Genomic DNA, 20557 nt, shown 5'->3' with positions numbered 1-20557 from the left:
GATACAACATACCACAATCTTTGAGACATTATGAAGACAGTTCTAAGACAAAGTTTATACAGCACTTAGTTCCTAGATTAAAAATATGGAAAGATCATAAGTAAGTAATTTCATGTTACACCTCAAGGGACCAGGAAAAGAACAAAACCCAAATCAGGAGACTGGTAATAGTTAAGATCCAAGCTAAAATTAATGAGTTGAGAAAAAACAAAGGGTCAATGACACAAGAGTAGACTCTTTGAAAAGATAATTGAGAATGATAAACTTTAGCTAAACTAACCAAAAGAAAGATAAGTTCCAAATCAACAAAATTCAAGAAGAAAAAAGGAGATAACAACACAGATGATTGTGAAATCTAGAGGAACATTAGAAATTATTTTAAAAATCTACACCCCAATAAACTAGCAAATTTCTACAGACATATGACCTACACAAAATGAATCATTAGGATATAAAAACCATAAATAGACTAATAACAAGCAATGAAATTGAAGCAGTAACTAAAAGTCTTCCAACAAAGAAAAATAAAGAACCAGATTAATTCCGAGTCACACTCCACTAAAATTTTAAATGAAAAAAGAATGACAATAATTCTCAAATTATTCCATGAAATAGAAAGTGAGGGAACACTTCCATATTTATTCTATGAAGCAGATATCACCCTGATACTTAAACTAGACAAAAGCACAGCAAGGAAAGAAAATTACTGACAAGTATTCCTGCTGAACATAGATACAAAAATTGTTAACAAAATATTGTAAAGCCTCACTCAAAAACATAGTACAGTCGGGGGTGTGGCACATGCCTGTAATCCCAGTGGCTTGGGAGGCTGAAACAGGAGGATTACAAGTTCAAAGCCAGCTTCAGCAACTCAGCAAAGTACTTAGCAACTCAGTGAGACCCTGTCTCTAAACAAAATATAAAAAGGGCTAGGAATATGGCTCAGTGATTGAGCACCCCTAGGTTCAATCCTCAGTACCAAAAAAAAAAAAAAAGCAGGAAAAACATAGTACAATGACTATACACTATGATCAAGTGGGTTTCATCCCAGGGATGCAAGGTTCATTGGATGTATGGTTCAAAATATGAAAATCAATAAGTGTAATCCACTATATAAAGTTAAGAACAAGAATCACACGATAATCTCAATATATGAAGAAAAAGCATTCAACAAATCTGGCACCCATTGGTACTTAAAATGCTGGAGAAACTACGGATAGAAGGCACACACCTCAAAATTGTAAAGGTTACGCATGATGAACTCAAGCACAATATCTTATTGGACAAGAAAAAATATGAAATAATTTCCTCCAAAATTAGGAGCAAGACAGGGATGTCCATTTTCATCACTCCTATCCAATATAGTTCTTGAAATTGTAGCTGGAACAATCAGGAAAAAAAGAGAAAAATAAAGATACACAAATAGGAAAAGAAGAAGTTCAAATTTTCTGTTACCTACTCTGTAGGAAAATAAGTAGTCATATTATCTCTGTTTACTTCCTTAACATGATGGCTACGTAGAAGAGCCAAAAACTCAACCAGAAATCTAACTCCGCAAAGTAACAGGCTATAAGATTGACTTTCATAAATCAGTCACTTTCCTATATGTTAATAATTAACCTACTGAGAGAGATCAGGAAGAATATGCCCCTCATAACATCCTTTAAAAATAAAATACTATATAATAAATCTAACCAAGGAAGTAAAACCTCTGCAATGAAAACATAGAACACAGATGAAAGAAACTAATGAATATCTTAGAAGATGTAAAGGTGTCCCATGTTCTTGGATTAGCAGAATTAATATTGTCAAAAAGGTCATACTATCAAACACGTATTCAATGCAATCCACATCCAAATACATTTGGTCTACTTCATAGAATATAAAATTCTATGCTAAAATTCATTTGGAAGAGTAAAAGGACCAGAATGGCCAAGGCAATCTGAGCAGGAAGTGTGATTCTTTTTTTTTTTTTAAAGAGAGTGAGAGAGGAGAGAGAGAGAGAGAGAGAGAGAGAGAGAGAGAGAGAGAGAAGAATTTTTTTTAATATTTATTTTTTAGTTCTCGGCGGACACAACATCTTTGTTGGTATGTGGTGCTGAGGATCGAACTGGGGCCGCACGCATGCCAGGCGAGCGCGCTACTGCTTGAGCCACATCCCCAGCCCAGGAAGTGTGATTCTTGAGGCATCACAAAACCAGATTTCAAATCATACTATAGAGCTATAGTAACAAAAATAGCATGGTTTTGGCACCAAAAAAGACATGAAGAACAAGAGTATAGAATAGAAACCACAGAGACAAACCCACACAGATATAGTCATGTGAAACTCAGAACAGTTGCCAAAAACATAATTTGAAGAAAAATAGTCTTTAATAACGTGTTGCTTTGTCAGAGTGGATGATTCTTGAGGAATTCAGATGATGTTTAATGAGTGTCATCAATTCTGCAAGAAAAGCAAAAAGTGACTCTTGTGCAATGAATTGCTAACTCTTGCACAAGACTGATAAATGGACCTGTCCAGAAATTTTGACTGTCTGGAAGATAGTTGAGCAATTACTGTATTTTAATGCAGTCCTTGTTTTAGGAGACCTGAAATTATAAATAATATAAGCAATTTTAAATGAGGAAATTAGTACATTTTAAACTTAGTTAATTTAAATTTTTTTCTTTGTTCTATTCATAGATTTTTAATTTTCTTGAGTTTCTTAAGAATTAGATGTTCTATCCTTTTTATTCTATTAGCAAAGAACATTATAAATTAATATAATTTATAAATTATAAATTACTATAATATAATTTATAATGTATGGCATTTTATGACTTTTTTTCAGTAGAAGAAGCCAAAGAAGCATTGGTATTGCCCAGTCACTTTTTGGTTCTAGATTTAGAATAAACAAAGAATGTTTACATAAACAAATTATGGAATATACTTGGACAACATCTTGTGTTTAGAAAAACACTAACTTGTAAGAAAAAATTAGCTTTTTTAGGGTGAATTCTGGAATATGCTATTGTTACTTTGGCAAATCAGAAGGCACACTTTTAAAATTAAAAAGGTAATATTTTCAAAACAAACAAAATATTAAGGGACAGTAAGTGATTTTCAGAGATTGGGCAGTTTTTCTATAATGAGGAAAGGCTAACATGCTTAGGGATATCTCTATTGTCTTTCAGAGGTGGTATGTGTTTGAAATAGTAAATTGTTGAAGTAATTACTAAGTATTGTTAAAATGAGGTATGTGTGAATAGAAGTAAACATTGTGTAGTGGTAACATAGATCCTCACATGACTATCAAGTATAAATTTTGGCTTGGATGGAGAAGTAAGTAATACAGAAACTGTAAGAGATTAATTTAAGGAAAGATTTTTTTCCTCTCTACAGTTTTTTTTTTTTGTAGAATTTTGAACAGAAAATTTCAAACCAATATGTGACTCTTACTTGATTTACTCAAATGGGCTGCCTAACAAAGCATTCAAAATTGTAGTGGGATTTGTTTTATAAGGGGGGTTTAATATGCCATTATTTTTAGCCAGTGACTTGGCAAGCTGAAGGTATGTGTGTTGTCATATAATTGCTAAAATTACCTAAATCGTTTTCAGTAATTTAAAAATCTATGAACTTAAGAGCATTTTGTTAGGTACTTTAATCCTCAGTAATCATTAGTTTATGATCATTATATTTCCTACAAGGACTCTATAGTTGTATGCATTAAATTGTGTATATATGTTCATACGAACATACAAGATATAGGCAATAGAAATTAAGTAATCCAGAAGAGGAGTCCATTATTCATTAAAGTATCCTTCTTTTGAGCCGAGTGTGGTGGCACACGATTGTAATCCCAGGGGCTAGAGAAGCTGAGGCAGGAGGATCTCAAGTTCAAAGCCAGCCTCAACAACCACAAGGTGCTAAGCAATTCAGTGAGACCCTGTCTCTAAATAAAATACAAAAAAGTGCTGGAGATGTGGCTCAGAGGTTGAGTGCCTCTGAGTTCAATCCATGGTACCCCCCCAAAAAAAAAGTGTCCTTCTTTTGAAATTTGGATTTATAAACTTATAATGCAGTAACTTTAAAAATAGATAGTGCAAACATTCTTAGCATCCTCAATCTAGTATGTCTAATTAAAATTTGTATAAATGCAAATTAGTGTAAGAGGATAAAATAATACCTAATCAAGTTATTTTTAAAATGATTGCCATAAGTTTTTGGTTTAAATATAAACTTTAATCATTTTGTATATATTCTGTGTTAATTTAAATTGCACCATTGTGATATATATTTATATAACTGTGCAGAAAATGTTCATGAAATTTTGATTACAATTGTAGATTATGTATGATGGCATTGCCTAAGAATGTCTTGCTTGTAAAGTTTTGAAGGTGCAATCAAATACTACTAGTTTTTTTTTTAATTTATTTTCAAGACCTATCTAAAGTATTGAGTCTTTTTCTTCCTGTGTAGTACTTACTAAACAACTTTTTGTATTTAGGCATTTGCATCAAATTGGTGAACAAGATTAATAGCCATATTTTTTTCTTTGTTAGTTGTCAATGGACCTTTATTTTATTTATTTATTTATATGTGGTGCTGACAATTGAACACAGTACCTCACACATGCTAGACAAGTGCTCTACCACTGAGCCACAAACCCAGCCCTTAATAGCCATATAAATTCAACAATTTTAAAAGACTATTGGGGAGGGTTGGGTATATAATTTTCTAGGTCTATTTACATCCCAAAGTAGAAAGATTAAATTTATATTTACTGGAGCTATTCATGTATACTTTTGTATATTGTAAAAACAGGATAGGAAAGTAAATCATACAGAAAATAAAAATTTTTACTATTCTGTAAAGAAAAAAAAAACCTTATTGCATTGAAACCAGGATGTCAGGATGTTCATATGTAGAAGAATGAAATCAAACCTCTACCTCACACCCTGCACAAAAGTCTACTCAAAGTCGACCAAACACCTAAGAATTAAACAAGAAACTTTGCACTCCTAAAATAAAACATAGGTGTGAATATACTTTGTATAAAACTGGAGATATGAAAAATTGTGCTCTATATGCGTAATATGAATTGTAATGCATTATGCAATGATATATAACAAATTAGAATAAAAAATTTAAAAAAAAAACATAGGCTCAACTCTCCAATATATTGGTGCAGGCACTGACTTCCTTAGCGAAACCCTAAACTACAAGAAATACAAAAAAAAAAAGCAGTCATGGATCATCACCAAATGAAAAGCCTTCTGCACAAAAAAAAAAAAGAAAGAAAGAAAGAAAACAAGAGCGGGAAGAGATAGCCTAGAGAATGGTCAAGAATCTTTGCTGCTTACTCCTTCAATAGGGGATTAATACCCAGAATATGTGAAGAACTAAAAAACACTTAACACCAAATGATAAACAATGCAATCCATACATGGGCAAAATAACTATACAGACTTTCCTTGAAAGGAGAAATATGAATGGCCAACAAACATATGAAAAAAAGTTCAAAATCCATACCAATCAGGGAAATGCAAATCAAAACTACACTGTGATTTCATCTCATTCCAGTTATAATGGCAGTCATTAAGAATATAAATAATAATAAGTGCTGAAGAGAATATGGGGGAAAAATACACCCATACATTGAAATTTAATACAACCACTTTGGAATGTTGTATAGAGATTTCTCCAAACAAACACCCCCCTCCCCCTGCCAAACTTAGGAATAGAACCATTGTATATCCCAGCTCTCCCACTCTTTGGTATTTATCCAAAAGAACTAAAATCAGCATAGTATATAGATACGGGGACATCAATATTTAAAGAAGTACAATTCGCAAAAGCCTTGTTATGGAACCAGCTCAGGTGCACATCAACAAAAAAAGGATAAAGAAAATTATATATATCCATATGTGGAATATATATAAAATTTTACTCATCCATAGAGAAGAATGAAATTATGACATTTGCTGGTCAATGGAGGGAACTAGAGAATATCATGTTAAGTGAAATAAGATTATTAAGGGTCAAATGTTTTATTCTCACATACAGAAGCTAGATCAAAACAAGGGAAAAAAATTGGAAATACTAAGAAATTAGAAGGGAGATCAATGAAATGAGAAGAGGATTTAGAGAAAGGAACAAGAGACAGGAAAATGGAGGAATGGTCTAATAAATTTGACCAAATTGTTCTATGTACATGTATGAATATATCATAATTTATATATATATATATAATTTTAAAACAAACCAGAAATAAATTGATGGAAGAGCAATAGAGTAGAAGAAGGGAATTGTTTTGGTGGGTGGGAGGAGGCAAGTGCAAGGAGAAATACTGGGGATTGCATTGAAGCAAATTATATTCCATGCATGTCTGAAAATGTCTAAATTAGACCCACTGTTATATATAACTACATTTCACAGATAAAAACATTTAAGATGTCATGAAAATACATCATTCTTTCAGTGCAAACTTTGGAAAGGAAAATATTCATTTGTATGTTTACTCCAGTAGCCAATTTATCTTTTATTTGAAAAAATTGCAATCATACAAAATTCCTATAGCATTTTCAAGATGTGGAAGTTATAACTAGAAAGTAAAGTTCCCAATAAATTGTCAATGTAGATACCACACAATAATTTTATTCTAATTCATGTAGACAACATTTCAATTTACACCAATTTTTTCTCTTTGATATTTTTATTATTTCAATTAAAATGTGCTAAGGGTCTTATTTTTACACGAAATATTCTACTATTATCAAATCATGAAGTAATATATGTTATTAATTTATTCTTAATTTACAAGGGTAAATAAGACATAAAACTACTCTACATTAGCAATGTATCCATGATTTTTGAGAAATTGAACCATAAAACGTTTGTTCATTTCCCCACAATTTGTTTCACAAATAAACAAAAAGAGTGATGATGTGTCACAAAGTTCTTGCACATATTGAAAACAATGAAGGTGGCCAAAGGTAAATAACTTAATTGTTCTTTCTATTCTTGTGCTGAACAAAGGCTAGCAGAAAGCTAGCTAACATCAAAAGTGATGTTACTACAGGGAGAACAGTAATTCTCTGATTTACTTCTCTGAGTATTCATAAATGTCAAAACTTTATTATCAGTCTGAAATTGCTGGTGAAAGTCAGACTTCACTGACCAAGGCTTCAGATTGTCCCACATGGATACATGGTCCAGGCCTACCCCTGTGGATTCAGGTTTGAGGCCCACAACCATGGATACAATCAATAGTTACCATTTTGTACATCTAGGCTTCATGCCCAGCCTCACAGAACCAGGAACTTGTCCCACCTACTGTTTGACAAAGATACAAGCTACCCTTTCTGAGGAAGCCAAAAGCAAGCCCAAATACAGACAATTTCTATTGGCCTGCCCAGAATAACTAGATGGGCTTCTAGTATAGAGTTTTCCCGTCTGGAGCCAGACTATGAAGAGTAAAATATGTCCCTATTTTATCAATTGCACAGTCATCAACTCATTACTACAAGGATTAAGAAAAATTAAGGGAATCTTATTAAAATGCCAGTGATTTGTCTTTAAAGGAGGAGATTTATGAACTTCCTGACAAGTAATTGAAATTAATCATCATAAAGGACTCAATTACTAGAGAATAAAAATAGACATCATGAAAATATTCAGGAAACAATAAAGAAAACCAAAAAAGTTTGACAAGAACATAAGAAGCAAACAGAAACTCTGGTGCTAAAGCACATAATTACTGAAGTGAAATTTTTCATAGAGAGCTTCAACCATAGAATTCATCAGCTAAGGAAAATAGCCAGTAAGCTCAAAGACAAGTCATTTTAAATTACCAAGTTAGAGGAATAAAGAAGAAAAAAGTTAAAAGAGCAAATAAAGCCAAAAGGAATTGCAGGACACCAACAAATAAACTAATATATACATTATGATTGAGAAGAAATACATAAAAACCGAAAATTTATTTAAAGAATTAATGACAGAAATTTTCTCAAATCTGGAGAAAGATCCAAGTATATAATATAGAAATCTCAAACTTCCCCATTCAGGACATTACAAACAAATATGCATCACGTCATATTATAATCAAACTATCAAAAATGAAAGACAAAAAGAGGATCACAAAAGGATTTTGAATAGGGCTAAACCAGCAGATTTCCAAGCAAAAACCTTTTAGGTCATGGGATAGTAAGATGACATATTAAACACATTTCAAAACAATAATAGATGGAAGGAGAAATTAAATAGCAAAATTTTAAATATCTTGTAAACAAACAGAATGGAGAGACAATATACCAAATTTTATAGGATGCAGTAACAAGAGTTCTATAAGAGAAGCTTATAATGAATGCCTATATCAAAAAATAAGAAAGCTCTTAAATAAACACCTTAATGTGTCATACCAAGGAACTAGAAAAACAAGTAGAATAAACTAAGACCAAAATTAATAGAAAAGGGCAAATAAAAGATCACATAAGCAATAAATCAAATAAAAATAGTAAAAGACAGCACTTTAAAAAATCAATGCATAAGTAAAATAGAAATTTCAAAAAAATTAAAAGGCCAGCAAAAATCATTTAGCCTCTTGAAAAAGGAAAGAAAATCAACAAACCTCTAGATAGATTAAGACATAAACTGAGAAGACCCAAATAAAATGAGAAATAAAATGGGAGACATTTTGCCAGACCTGAGATACAGAAATATAAAGGTTCCTAAATGAATATTATAAAAATTCTAATAAATTGGAAATTACAATGAACTGTCCAAATTCTTGGACATAAACTACTTATCAGGACTCAATCATGAAGAAAATCTTAATAGACCAGTAAAAAGGAGATTGAATCAGTAAAATCAAATGTGTTCCATCAAAGAAAAGTAGCGTACATGATGCCTTAACTACTGAATTTTATCAAATATTTAGAGGAAAAACTAACAAACTTTGAAAGTGTTCCAAAATATTGAAGAAGAAAACTATTTTCAAGCTTATCTTACAAGGCCAGCATTGCATTTAAACCAAAACCATACAGAAAAGAAAACTTCGGGCTAATATCCCTAATGAACATAGGTACAAAATATCCTAAACAAAACACTAGCAAATTAAATTCAACTGAATATAAAAAAGATCATTTGTGGGGGTGGGGCTGTTGCTCAGTGGTAGAGTGCTAGCCTAGTATGTGTGAGGCCCTGGGTTTGATCCTCAGCACCACATAAAAATAAATTTAAAAAATAAAGGTACAATACCTTTGTGTCCAACTACAACTAAAAAAATATTTTAAAAAAGAGATCATTTTTATGATCAAGGGGGATTCAACTCTGAGATGCACAGATGGTTCCTTATATGCAAATCAATAAATGTGATGCACTCCATTAAAGTGAGAAATGTATGTTTAGTTCTTTTGCCCATTTATTGATTGGGATTTTTGTTTTCTGGTGTTTTGTGATCTTTATATATTCTAAATTCTAATATATTAGAGGAGAAGCTGGTGAAGATTTTCTCCATTTAGGTAGGCTTTCTCTTCCTGTTTTGGTTTCCTTTGCTATGAAGAAGTGTTTTAATTTGATGCCATCCCATTTATTGATTCATGATTTTATATGTTGAGCTTTAGGGGCCTTGATAAACAGGAAGTTGGTGTCTCTGCTAATATATTTGTGTGTTGAGCCTATGTTTTCTTTTAGCAGTTGCAAAGTTTCTGGTCTAATTCTTAGGTCTTAGGTCTTCCATTTTCAGTCAACTTTTGAGAGATAGGAGTCTATTTTCATTTTTGTAAATATGAATGTTAAGTTTTCCCTACATCAGGTATTTAAAAAAATCTATCTTTTTGTCCAACATATGTTTTTGGCACTTTTTTCAAGTATTAGATGACTATAACTGTGAGGGAGTGTCTCTGTGACTTCTATTATATTCCGTTGGTTTTCATGTCTCTTTTGGTGCCAATCCCATGCTGTTTTTGCTACTAGAGCTCAGATCAGGTACTGTATTGCTTCCAGCATCACTCCTCTTGCTTAGGATTTTTTGGCTATTCTGGGCCTTTAATTCTTCCAAAGAATTTTAAGGCTCTTGTTTCTAGCTCTGTATAGAATGTCATCAGTATTTTCATGGGAATTGTACTGAATCTGTATAATGCTCTTGATATGGTCATTTTGATAATATTAATTTTGCCTTTCCAATATCATGGGATACCTTTCCATCTTCTAAGTTCTTCAGTCTTTTTCTTCAGTATTCTGTATTTTTTATTATAGATATTTTTTTATCTTCTTGGTTAGATTTATTCCCAAGTATTGGATCTTTATTTGTTTGAGGTTATTGTGAATGGAATAGTTTCCCTGATTTCTTTCTCAGCAGATTCATTATTGGAATATAGGAAAGTGATTTGTTTATGTATGTTAATCCCATATCCTGTTACTATGCTGAATTTTTTTTATCAGCCTTAGAGTCCTCTAGTAGAGCATTTTGTGTCTTCTAGATATAGCATTATGTCATCAGCACACAGAGATAATTTAAATACTTTTTTTCCTCTTTGTACCCCTTTAATTTCCTTATATTGCCTGATTACTCTGGCTAGAATTTCAAGAACTATGTTGAATAGGAATACTAAGAGTGCATATCTTTGTTTTATTCCTTATTTTGGAGGAAATTCTTTCACTTTTTCAGTTCAGTATGGTGTTGTCTTTGGGTTTATTGTAGAGGTAAATTTCTTATATTGCTTGTTCTTCCACTTTTTGGCGGGGGGGGGGTAATAGGAATTGAACCAAGAGAAACTTTACCACTGAGCCAGCCTTTTTTATTTTATTTTATTTTATTTTTTACATTTTGATAGAGGTTCTCACTAAGTTACTTAGGGTCCTGCCAAGTTGCTAAGGCTGGTCTCAAATTTACAATCCTAGTTCCTCAGCCTCCCCAGCTATTGGAATTACAGGCATATGTCACTGTGCCTGGCTTTCTCCATAGTTTTTAACAAGAATGGGAGTTGCATTTTTGTCAATGTTTTTTCTCCTTCTTTTGAGATGACCATGTGATTCTTGTCCTTAACACTACTTTTGTGGTAAATCACCTCTATTAATTTGCATATGTTAAACAAATTTGTATCCCTAGGATCAAACCACTTGGTCATGATGCACTATCTTCGTAGTGTGTTTTTAAACACAGTTTGCCTGAATTTTATTAAGTATTGTTGCATCCATATTCATAATGGATATTGGTCTGAAGTTTTCTCTCCTTGATGTGTCTTTGTCTGGTTATGCTATCAGGGTGATACTGATAAAATATAATGAATCTGGTAGCACTCCTTCCTTTTCTAATTCGTGGAATAATTTGAGGAAGATTGGCATTAGTTCTTATTTAAAGTCTGGTAGAATTTTGTTGAAAGATTCATGTGGTCCTGGTCTTTTGTTTATTGGAAGGTTTTGAATTTTTGCTACAGTCTCATAGTTTGAGGAAAACAGTATATTAGAGACAGGATCTACTTCCCAGCAGTTCTTATCATTAGACTTACAAAGGAGGAAATCTGCTCCTCTGCAAGTGAGAAACTCAGGAAACACATGAAACTTTATACTGTACTGTAAAAGAAACCATAAAGACACAGAAAGTCAGAAACTTCAAATATACTATAAGAAATAAAGCATTAGAGATGTACCAGTTTGGCACCAGTCTGGGAGTAGTGACTGCTACTGAGGGAGAGGTGAACACAGGCAAATTAATAAAGAGATTTGCATGGCTCGTGGAAAAGAAATTTAAAAATGAAGAAAAATTATCTTAGGTAAACTTGTGGATTAGAGAGCAAGGCTTATTTTAATGGACACCAGAGTAAGCAATTCAGTGAAAACTAGCCCCAAATACTTTGCTCCAGGGGCAGATGGTTATCTGTGAATTGGAATTGTTGTCATGAGAATTGCAGAAAGGGTTCAGGCCTGGAAAACATGCCTGGACTCAGTAACCAGTTACCACATGGTGCAGGAACCATCTATTAGTACTGTGCAGCAATGAATAGACTCAGAAAATTGGAAACTCATAAAAGGACATTGCCAGGAATAGCCTAATACAATTCTCAGAGTGTGCCTGAACCAGAGTGACTTAAATAGTCACAAAGAAAATTGTATCTGGACCATACATGCTCTGAATACCAAGGGAGAAATCTCCCTTTGTTATTGGCTTCTCATTAGAGCTACCAGGAAGATTCCTATAGCAGCCACACAGCAGCATATGCACTCCAGGGCAGATATAACAGGTATTTCATAATTATAATGATGAAGCTGACCCATAGAAATTTATTCCCTGTACCCTAAAAGTGGATTTTTCTTGAAGCTCTGGAGATCCAGATATCCTACAGAGACTGGTATCTCCCCAGTAATAGGGAACATATATCAAATATCAAATACCCTTTGACAGAGTTCCAAATTTCAGCCAAATCTAAACCTCAACTATTGGAACTTCCAATTTAGAACAATGCACCATCATCACTAGATGAATACATAATTTGTCAACATCCCCCAGTCTATTAAACCTGGAATCTGAAATCAAATGCAGCCATCTTTTCTTCCTAACCACAACTGCTGTTAGGTAAGTGGGAAACACAAGGTTTTGGATTTACCAACCCCCGGAACTCAACCTAAATATTACAAAGCCAAAACTAAATATAAAGAAGGAAAATACATTGCTGCAAACAGTTTTTACATCTAATCTGGAAAAAGGTGTTTACATTAGTATATTCACTACTAGAGATAATTACTTGAATATTTCATGAATATTTGTTATATATCCCACATAATGGGGTTCATACCAAATGATGAAGGCTGAGAAAATAGGATACTGTGTATTCTTAAGGATCCACAGTCTAGAGGAGGATTTAAACACATAAATATGTTGATATAATGATATTAATACTTGTACAATTATGAAGAAATTGCTATAGATCTTAGGAGAAAGAACTATTACTATGCCTGGTATGACCAAAAGTGGATTCCCAGAGGAGCTGGAATTTTAGAAAAATAAGGAATAGGCATTTTTCAGATAGAAAGAGTGTTATATCAGTTAGAAAATAATAGGGTTATAAAACAGCATGAAATTTTAGGGAACTCCAAGTCACACAGTATGACTGTAGTATGATGGACCCATACTGTGTTACTTAGCTTTGTGTTGCTATAACCAAAATATCTAACAAGAACACTTAGAGGAAGAAAAGTTTATTTGGGGCTCTGGGTTTCAGAAATTTATCCCATGGTTGGCCCACTTGGGCTTTGGAGCCAAGGTGAGGCAAAATATGATGGTTGAAGTGAGTGACAGAGGAAAGCTGCTCAGCTCATGGTGGTTTAAAGAGTCAGGTGAAACTATAGTGTTTCTGTGCATGCTTTGAACTTTCACTTTGGCAAAGGAAATAATACTTTGCTTTCTTAAATAAGTGCTCCCAGAGAAAAAATAGGGAGATGGAAGGAAAAAAAGGAAAGGAGGAAGTGATGGAGAATGAAATCAAATTTCTTGCATGTATTATTTTGTCAAAAGTAACCCAAATAATATGTACAATTATAATGTTCTAATAAAAAGATTTTTTAGAAGTGTTCCCAGATGTAGAGGTGAAAAAGAAAGAGTGACATTTCAATCGTAGCAGTTGAACATCAAAAATGGAGTCAGACCATCCTGCCCAGGAAGGAAAACACGGGTCACATCATCTTTTTTCAAAGCACAGGGGCTAGACAATCCCCATTTAGGAATTCAGACAATAGCTCACTTTAGTCTCAATGTTCACCTCAGAGCCCTTTCATGCAGGAAGGCAAACCTCAACTGCAAATTACCACTTAGCATAGCTGCTAGTGTCAACCATTTTAAGGAACAACTCTCTCTAATCTCTTAACCTTGTCTAAATTGCAGAACTCAAATAGTTGTACCCCTGGCCAGGGAACACACCCTGAATCTCAGCTCAATCAGAGGTGATTAGTCATCCAGCCAGTGATTCATGACAGTAGAGTCCAGGCAGTAGCCATATTCAAATTTAAATATGGCAGCAGTCTAAAAAGCTGAAGAACCTGAAAGCAAGCCCTGACTGTTCAATATTAATACCTTATGGCACATCCAAGAATCACAGGCAAAATTAAATAATGAAAGTTACCTTTTTAAAGAATACCTTAAAGGACTGAAAAATGTGGCCATTTCCTCAAACGCATGGACACCAATAAAGATTCAAGAACTTAATGACTTAGCTGAATAATTCAATAGAATGCTAAAACAGCAGGCTCAATCAAACAGAAGAAAGAACCAATGAGTTTAAAAACAGAATTATTAAAATTATCCAGAAAGAGCAGCAAAAAAGAAAAAGAGGAAAAAGAATGAAGAAAGTATATGGAAATTATGGGAGAACATCAAGAGACATAATTTTCACATAATAGAGGTTTCTGAGGAGGATATAAAAATATCCAGAAAGTATACTTAAAGAAATATGGCTGAAATTTTTATAAATCTGGGAAAGATGCCAACATCCAGGTACAAAAAGCGCTAATCAAATTCAACCAAAGAGGACTTCACTAAAACTCATAATAATCAAACTATCAATGTTTAGAGACAAAGAAAAAATTCCCAATGTGGCAAGAGACATTAAACATATTACATTCAAAGGACACCTATTATAGTTATCAGTGGATTACTTAGCAGAAACTCTTCATGCCAAGAGAGAATGAGATAATATATTTGAAATGCTGGAGGAAAACAAAAACTTCCACAAAGAATATTTTGTCTCACAAAGCTATCTTTCAGGAAGTGAAGGAGAAAAAAAAAACTTTCACAGATAAGCAAAAAATAAGAACTCTAGTACCAGTAGGCCTGCTTACAGTAATAACAAAAGGAGTTCTATAACCTGAAAAAAGACTCCTAATTAATAGCATAAATTATATAAAAAATATATAGGTAACATAATACATATTCAGAATAATCTAAGAATGTAATGGTGTTGTGTAAAGAAATTTTAACTCTAGAATGAATATTAAAGAACAAAATAAACACTATGGCTAAAATAAGTTTTCAAGGGACACAAATTCCAAAATCATGTGAATTTTGACATAAAATATATGTGGGGAGTAAAAGTGTAGAGTTGTTTAAGTGATGAAAATTAAGTAATAATTAGCTTGAGATACCTTGTGATACGAATCTTTTTGTAAGCCTCATGGTAACCACAAAACAAAAATGTATAGTAGATGAATAAAACATAAATAGAAAGTATTGAAAGAATGTCATTACAGAAAGTTATCAAGTCACAAAGGAAAACAGCAAGAAAGGAAGAAATAAAATCTGTCCAAAACAATTAGTAAAAAAATTACTTAATGGCGATGTATATTCTTACGTACAAAAATTTACTTTTTTTGTTAAGATTTTTAAAATTTTTATTGGTGCACTATTATTATACATAATAGTTGCATTATTTAAACCATATTCATATATGTACATAATTAATAATTACTTTGAAAAGTGATTAAGATGAAAAAACAGAATGCCTGAATGGGTTAAAAAAAACTATAAGAGATTCATCTTACCTTGAAAAATACACAAAGATTGAAAGTGAAGAGATAGAAAAAGATATTCCATGTGAATGGAATCCCACAGAGCACATGTATTGCTATATTTGTATCAGATAAAAAAGACTTTAAGTTAAAAAACTAAAATTAGAAGAAGAAAGTCATTATATAATTGTAAAGTGGTCTACTAAACAAGAGTATATAATACTTTTAAACACATATGTAGTCAACATTGGAACACCTAATTATTTATGATATGTATTAGAAAAGTGTGTAGGGAGATATAGATTATGATAATAGGAGGGGGCCTCAATACCTCACTTTCAACAATGATCAGATTATCTACACATAAAATTAACAAGAAAACATTGATTTAAACTGCACTTTTTGATCATATGGACCTAAAAACACAGATCTTTCCATCTAACAGGAAGAGAGTACACATTTTTCTCAAGTCCACATCAAACCTTCCTAGAGTAGATCAAATCATGTACTACAAAGTAAACCTTAAGAAATGTAGAAGAATTGAAACCAAATGAAGTATCTTTCCAATCACAGTGGTGTGACTCTAGAAATCAATAACAAGAGAATTCTTGGAAAATTAACATATGTGGAAAATAATAACCTATTACTGAGCAAGCAATGGGTCAAGGAAGATATCACAAGGGAGATAAAAACAATTCTAAAACAAATAAAAATGGAACAGAATATACCAAAATGTATGGGATGTAACAAAAGCAATTATATGAGGGAAAATTATACTAATAGATGCCTGTATAAAATAAAATGTAAGATCTCAAACACTCAATCTCATGTTATACCTCAATGAACTAAAATGAGACGGAGAAACTAAACTCAAAGTTATAAAAAGAAGGAAATGACAAAAATCAGAGGAGAAATAAATGAAATAGAGACTAGAAAAAAAGTAAAAAAGGCATAAGGTGTTTTCTGGAAAAGATGAAAGTTACAAAGTCTTAGCTAGAGTAAGATAAAACAAAGACAAATAAATAAAATCAGAAATGAAGAAAGTGATCTAATACCTGAAAACACAGAAATATAGAGGATCATAATAAAATATTATTATCAATTACATATCAACAATTTGGAAAATCAAGAAGTGGATAGATTCCTAAACACATATAATTTATTAGCACAATATCAAAAAGAAATAGGAAAACCTGAACAAAGCCATAATGAGTAAGGAGATTGAATTAGTAATAAAAAGACTTCTGTCAGAGAAAAAACAGTGATTAATGAAGTCACTGTTGAATTATGCAAACAATGTAAAGAATGTTTGAGTCTTTCAAATATAGAATCATATTATCATCAAACAGATAGTTCTTAATTTCCTATTTGTACCTCTTTAATAACTTTCTTTTGCCTAATTGATCTGGCTAGATTTTCAAGGACTATGTTGAGTGGAAATGGTGAATGAGGGCATCCTTGTCTTAATTCAGTTTTTAAAAATTTGTTCTAATTAGTTATGCATGACAGTAGAATGCATTTTGATACATAGTACACAAATGGAGCACAACTTCCCATTCCTCTGGCTGTATATGGTGCAAAGTCATAGTAGTCGTGTAATCATAAATGTACATAAGGTAATAATGTCTACTTCATTCCACCATCTTTATCACCCCCACACCCCTTCCATCCCCTCACTCCCCTCTGACCAATCCAAAGTTCCTCCATTCTTCCCTACCCTGACCCCACTACAGATCAGCATCTGCTTATCAGAGAAAATATTGGCCTTTGGTATTTTGGGTTTGGCTTATTTCACTTATTCTCCAGCTCCATCCATTTATCTGCAAATGCCATAATTTCATTCTTCTTTAAGGCTGAGCAATATTCCATTGTGTATATATACCACATTTTCTTTTTTTAAAATATTTTACTTTATCTGTAGTTGGACACAATACCTTTATTTTATTTTTATGTGGTGCTGAGTATTGAACCCAGGGTCTTGCACATGCTAGACAAGAGCTGTACTGCCAAGCCACAACTCCAGCCCCACCACATTTTCTTTATCCATTCATCTGTTGAAGAGCATCTACGTTGGTTCCATAGTTTAGCTAGTTTGAATTGAGCTGGTATAAACATTGATGTGGCTGTGTCCCTGCAGTATGCAGATTTTAAGTCCATTGTGTATAAATCAAGGAATGGGATAGCTGAGTCAAATGGTGGTTCCATTCCAAGTTTTCTGAATAATCTCCATACTGCTTTCCATAGTGGTTGTACCAACTTGAAGTCGCACCAGCAATGTATGAGTGTACCTTTTTCCCTACATCCTCACCAAAACTTATTATTGCTTGTATTCTTGATAATTGCCATTCTGACTGAAGTGAGATGAAATCTTTTGATTTGCATCTCTCTAATTGCTAGAGATGTTGAACGTTTTTTCATATATTTGTTAATCAATTGTATTTCTTCTTCTGTGAAGAGTCTGTTCCGTTCCTTAGCCCATTTATTGATTGGATTATTTATTTGGAGGAATGTTACGTTTTTTGAGTTAGTTTTAATATAACCAGGAGATTAATGCTCTATCCGAGGTGTATGTGGTAAATGCATCTCCCTTTCTCCCATTCTGTAGGCTCTTCACATTATTGATTGTTTCTTTTGCTGAGAAGAAGCCTTCTAGTTTGAATCCATCCAATTTTTTAGAGGAAATTCTTTTAGTTTTTCTCTGCTTAGAATGATGATGGTCTTGGGTTTAATGTATATAACTTTTACAATGTTGAGATATGTTTCTTCTATCCCTATTTTTTCTAGTGTTTTAAACATGAATGAATGCTGTACTTTGTCAAATGCTCTTTCTGAATTCACTGAGATAATAATTGGATTCTTGTTTTTAAGTCTATTTATTTATTATTTATTTATTTTTTAGTGAGATGAACATAAACCTAATATTAAGCCAGACAAGAATATTTCAAGGAAAGAAAACTACAGGCAAATATCTCTGGTGAATAAAAATGCAACAATTATACCAAAAATATTAGAAAATTAAATTCAATAGCACATTACAATGATCATTCACCATGATCAAGGGGGATTTATCCCATTTATGCAAGGATGATTCAACATATGCAAAATTAACATAATACAAAAACACCATATGATCATCTTCTAAGATGCAGAAAAATTAACTTATAAAGTTCAACAACAGCTTCCATGATATTAAAAACTCAAATTGAGTATAGAAGAATATGTTTCAATACAGTAAACTTCATACATGATAAGACCACACCTGACATTATATTGAATGGTGAAAATTTGAAACCTCCTCTTATAATATTGAGAATAGATCAAGGATGTACATTCTCACCCTTTTTATTTAATATGATAGTAGAGGTTATTAGCAGAACAATTAGAAAAGGAGAAGAAATAAAAAGCATCGAAATAAGAAAGGAAATAGTGATATTGTCACTATTTGTTGATAAAGTAAGATTATATATAGGAAAACTAAAGGAATCATAAACACTACTACAATTAATAAATAATTCAAGACTGTTGATTTCTCCAACCATATCATGGAATATATTTGTTAGATATACTGAACAGTTTTTCATTTATTAGTTGACTACTTATAGTTCTTCTTTTGAAAAGTGTCTGTTTAGGGCTGAGGCTGGGGCTCAGTGGCAGCGTGCTTGCCTAGCATGTGTGAGGCACTGGGTTAAATACTTAGCACCACATAAAAATGAACAAAATAAAGGCATTCTGTCCATCTACAACTATAATTGTTTTGTTGTTTTTGGAACAACTCAGCAAAATAAAATTCAAAATAAAAATAAATTGGACAACATTTTTTCACACATACATAAAACAGGCCAAAAAAAAAAAAAAACAGCAACTTCATAGACAGAAAAAGGGGAAAAAAATGAAACCTTTTTATCTTTGGTCTTTTTAACCATCTCATACAAACTAACTACTTATAGTACAGCTAAAGTACATACATAAAAAAGTTACTGGAATGCTCAGAATAAGATTGTTTTGTTGGTGTTGTTTTTGCTTTTTTTTTTACAAGTTTTTTTTTCTCCTTTGAGATTATAATGAATATGGTCACATCACAAGTAAATTCAGAAGTAGGACAGAGAATGCTCCAAAGGCTGGTTTGGACATCCCAGATCATTAAAAATGGCTGACCCCTAACAATATATACAAAAATATAAAATGTAAATAAAAAATACAAACAAATTTTCCTTTTTTAAAGTACTTTTAAGAAAAAAAGCAGGGCCTTGGAAGTTGTGGTTCTTTTTCCCTCCCCTGTTGCAAATTCACGTTGTGGTTTTGGTAGGGTGGTGAAGAGCACGTGTCATCTGCTCATCTGCGGGTGGCACTGCCTGCGGGGCAGTCGGGCAAGCAGACCTCTCCTCTGGAATGTGACCACGTTTGGATTCTGGGACTGAAAGTGGAGGGTCAATAGGTCACGGTGGCCTTTTATTTTTATTTAACTTTTCCTTTTTTGCTGTCTAGTCATCCTCATCGGTCTTCTGCTTCTTGGTATCAACATCATCATCCTGGTCATCTTCAGCTGCCCGTTTGCCTGTAGCTGCCACAGCCTCCTCATCTTCATCTCCATTCTCTTCCTCACCATCACCTTCCTCCTCCTCCTCTTCCTCACCACCCTCTTCCTCTTCTTCATCTACTTCATTGTCAGCCTCCTGATCCCCATTTTCCTCATTAGCATTCCCATTAGCAGGGGCGTCTCTTCCATTCTCTGCCTCCTCCACAACTTCCTTCTTCTCCTTTAAGTCCTTGGTGGTGATTTCAGAGCTAGTGTCCAGGGCCCTATCTGACATGGTAGGGCACCCAGTGATCCGATGCAGTAGGTTAAAAAGGAAACTAGAGTTCAGGGACTCTGGCGATAAAGCTGCCAGAGTCCCCAAGGGCAGAGGAGGCATGAGGCGGAAGTGGTTGTAGCGAATGGGGAGCTGGACCCAGGAACAATGCAAAGATGGCTTTTCAGAGCAGCCAGTGGGGCCAATTTTTTTTAAGTGTCTGTTTAGTTTCTTTTCCAATTTATTGGAAAAATTGACAATGTGAAAATGCTTCTTTGCTACC

General features: G+C 33.1%; 1 pseudogene; it reads right to left on the bottom strand.

Moving 5' to 3' along the window:
- Nucleotides 1-19965: 19965 nt before the first annotated feature.
- On the bottom strand, nucleotides 19966-20295 carry LOC113177202 (prothymosin alpha pseudogene; annotated as a pseudogene).
- Between the last annotated feature and the right edge of the window lie 262 nt (nucleotides 20296-20557).

Source organism: Urocitellus parryii, chromosome X (assembly GCF_045843805.1).
Source record: "Urocitellus parryii isolate mUroPar1 chromosome X, mUroPar1.hap1, whole genome shotgun sequence".
NCBI lineage: Eukaryota > Metazoa > Chordata > Mammalia > Rodentia > Sciuridae > Urocitellus > Urocitellus parryii.
Note: the sequence above shows the minus strand (reverse complement) of the source record. Positions and strands in the feature narration are given on the sequence as shown.